Genomic DNA, 3,744 nt, shown 5'->3' on the forward strand with positions numbered 1-3,744 from the left:
AATAAGTGTACATTCTCCAGGCATCTTGTTGCATCAAAAACTATAGCAGTCGCAGTTTTCATGCATTTAGCGACAATATAATCTTTTATACATTCCCGAAAGATACCGATTTGTGGCAAAAATGTCAATTCTCAAATTAAATATGGTATATATAAAAATTTAAAATTATACATGCCATTAGCGTATTTCTTATTACAATAATTGTAACAAAATGTTTCAGATCGAATATGCGAAGTGCATTTCAAAGCAGAATGCATAGAAGAGCAAATGACGAAGTCAGACAAAATCCAAGCACGTAATTTACAGACTAGAAAAGGAATCTGTATCAAGTTAATTTCTGAATTTATCCAGTAAATAAAAGAAACAATAGTCGTTTCCACAGTCTTGCATCGATAAATCGCTAAAAAAATTAATTTGAAAAGAATAATAAATCATGTAATGTATCATTCGTGATGCAATATTACTAAAATGAAGAAAGTAAGTTTACAAAAATAAAATTTTTGTACGATATATATTTATTTGTTATTATAGCTATTATGTCATCATTATTTTGTTAATAAATTTTATTTTATTTTATTGATATGTCCTATACGACATTTGCAGTACTGACATTCCAACGTATGTTGAACTCGTCGCATGCAGCAAGGATGCTATAGATGCATCAGATTTTGTTAGAAAGCAAGTTTAGTAAAAGACGCACGAAGAAAACATGGACTTAGCTAAAGTTAAAATGAGTTCAGTGGAAGACAACGTACGAGAAGAAAACATGTATTTGACTGAAAGGTACATATTCTTGCTAATGTCAATAATTATCTTTCATAATTCTGAATATTGTCATATTAAATTATCAATACTTTTTTTTTTCAGAAATGGAGGAGTAGTTGAATATTCAAACTCGTCGATTGTTGATATGCTTTTAGCAGGCCTGAAAAAAGTAAAAGAAGAAAATATTGAATTAAAAGCACAATTTCATCAAAAGTGTATAACAATGGACTGCATGAAGAAAGATGTATAGAAATATGACGAACAGTTTGCGACTGATATTCTTCGTAAGGTGTTTATCACTTGAGTAAAATTTTATTCAAAATATAGAGGATATGTATACTACAATATTTTGAATAAAATTTTCTTCGGAGATGATGTTTTGGAATGTAGACTTCATTGCAAAATTTGACAAAAATATACTCATTTGATACGTTTTCATTCGAAATGAGAGAATGTAGTAGAAAAATGAGACCGTCTGCCTTAAGCGTCTATTCAGGTTAGGAAAATGATGAAATTTTTTTTACCTGAACAGTTATTAGAGATGCATATTAAAAACGTCACCCAAGTAATATTATCTTATTATCCAGTGTTAAACACAAAGATAAAGTGACATGGGACTACTTGGGTAATGTTTTCGAACGTAGTCCAACTCTATATTTAATTATTACATACAATAATTCTACAATGTACATATAATAATTTGCTTCATGAAGTATATCACCACGTTTTTCTAGTAAATTCATTTATTTCGAAAACGTGTCAAATGAGTATATTTTTTCAAATTTTGTGATGATGTCCAAATTCTAAATAATAATTACAATAAATACAAATTTCTTATCAATAAAAAATTTGTTGTGTTGATTTTACATTATTTAATTCTGATTATTTTTATTTTTATTTTCCATTTTATTTACACACTTTCCTTTGTGATCGCTCAATACATTATATCAATTTAATTATTGTATTATTAAATTATTATTATTATTTATTAATATTACTTTATTATTGCATTATTATTTAATTATTGTATTATTCGTTATTATTTGCAATAATTTTATAAAATTTTCAAATAACTGTTGTATATATTTGTGGCAAATATAAAATGATTATAAAAACGAAAAGAGCATTTCAATTATTGGGTGTATGGAAGCATACAACTGGTTATTTATTGATAATTTTTTAATAATAATTTTTTTCGAATGTTTATTGTCCATGTTTATGTTACCTTTCAAATAAAGGATTAACCTAAAATCTCTTTTTTTGTATTTTCTTTTTAAATGTGTACTTTCATTAATGCATATAGATGCTATTAGTCTATTTTTGCCATAATTTTCAATTATTTTTGTTGTTGTGCATAATCACGTCAACATGACAAGTCCAATCGTAATACTGTTTTTGATATGAACACATATACATTTTGATTTTTATAACACTTTACACGATACAATTATAGTTACCATAAGTGACGCCCATTTGATCACGTTGCATTTGACCATCGTCCCAATTGACTACGTTACAATTGGTCACGTTGCAAATGGCCACGTTGCAATTGACCATGTTGCGATTGACCACGAGTTATAAATGATCACGTTGCGATTGATCACGTAATGCAAATAAGTATATAATAACCTAATCCAAACATGGATATATAATTTTTTTTTACGAGGAGGAAATGCTCATGAACACTCAGGAGCGACCAATCCCTAGTGTGGGATCCTCCTCTCCTTCCGCGAGGTGCAAAGCGAAAGAATCCTACCCTACTAAAACCCCTCCGGAAGATCATCGCAGCATTAGGGGAAGAGGGAGACATGCGTGCAGCATTCATTTCCCCCATACTCATAGCATTGCGCTGGACCCCAGCGCCCGGATTTTCATCAGCGAATGGTCAATTCGCTGTGGACCCGTGTGGGGAGGAGGGGGGGGGGGTCTAGGACGCCCCGGCCGAAATACACCGTACCGGGGTTATCCCCCCTTCTCGGAGCGCGAGACCTTGCGAAATCGAGATTTCGCTTACTGGGGCCTCGGCTCCTCCATCTGATCCGAAGATCCAGCGCGCAAAACACGCGGGTGCAACACCCACTGGGAAAGAAGCTCCTCCCCAAGGGGCGCCCGCAATGAAGGATCCATCAGGGGCTCGAGGATCACCTTCCTGATAGGAGGTTGCGCGGCCCTCGACATTCTGATTCTCGCTCGCTTCTTCTTCGGGCTCTGTGTCGAGCTCCAAGAGGACGACAGATTTCTGAAGGGCATATCCCCGTCAATTATCTGGTATCCCGTGTCCACGGGACATTGGAGCTCCAGATAGAGCCCAGTCCTCAACGGATATACCGGATGGTGTCAACTTGCAAGATCTCGGAGTCGCAAAACGCGCGCGACAATGGTACCTTTGACATCTATCGGGTTACGAATTCGTCGAACCCAGGCAGGCGGAGATCTAAGCTCCGTCTGGATCGTGAGATCCGAACCCCATCGTCTCCAGCGAACTGTGACGTCAAAGCGTTGTATAATCGAATCACACGAGTCCTTTCCTGGGATCTTCAAAAGGAGATAAAAAAAAATGAATCGTAACGATAAAGACTAACTCCATTGCTCTATTAATGCATTTAGAGTGAATCCTTCGAAATTAAAATTGCATTTTTCAGAAAATGAAATTCTTTCAAAATTCAAAAAATTGCATAGTAATGATTAAAAATAACACTGCATGCACCACTAGTGTAATTAGAGTGAATCCCTAGAGGATTGCATTAAAATTGAATTTTACAGAAAATGAAATTTTTTCAAAATCCAAAAAATTGCATAGTGACGATTAAGACTAACAATGCATTCTACATTAATGCAATTAGAGTGAATTCCTGGAGGATTGCATTGAAATGACATTTTACAGAAAATAAATATTTTCAAATTTAAAAAAATTGCATCGAAACGATAAAGATTAACTGCATTGCTTCATTAATGCATTTAGAGTGAATCCCTAGAAGA

At 34.0% G+C, this 3,744-nt stretch overlaps 1 long non-coding RNA gene across 1 annotated transcript; it reads left to right on the forward strand.

The window, feature by feature from the left end:
• Positions 1 to 230: 230 nt before the first annotated feature.
• Positions 231 to 3,274, forward strand: LOC147908279 (uncharacterized). Its single transcript, XR_015546378.1, has 3 exons — positions 231 to 477; positions 604 to 783; positions 868 to 3,274. It is a non-coding gene; the product is annotated as an uncharacterized LOC147908279 (long non-coding RNA).
• Positions 3,275 to 3,744: the final 470 nt, after the last annotated feature.

The sequence above is a fragment of the Acromyrmex echinatior genome, chromosome 10 (genome assembly GCF_024713525.1).
Source record: "Acromyrmex echinatior isolate Ae372 chromosome 10, ASM2471352v2, whole genome shotgun sequence".
Lineage (NCBI taxonomy): Eukaryota > Metazoa > Arthropoda > Insecta > Hymenoptera > Formicidae > Acromyrmex > Acromyrmex echinatior.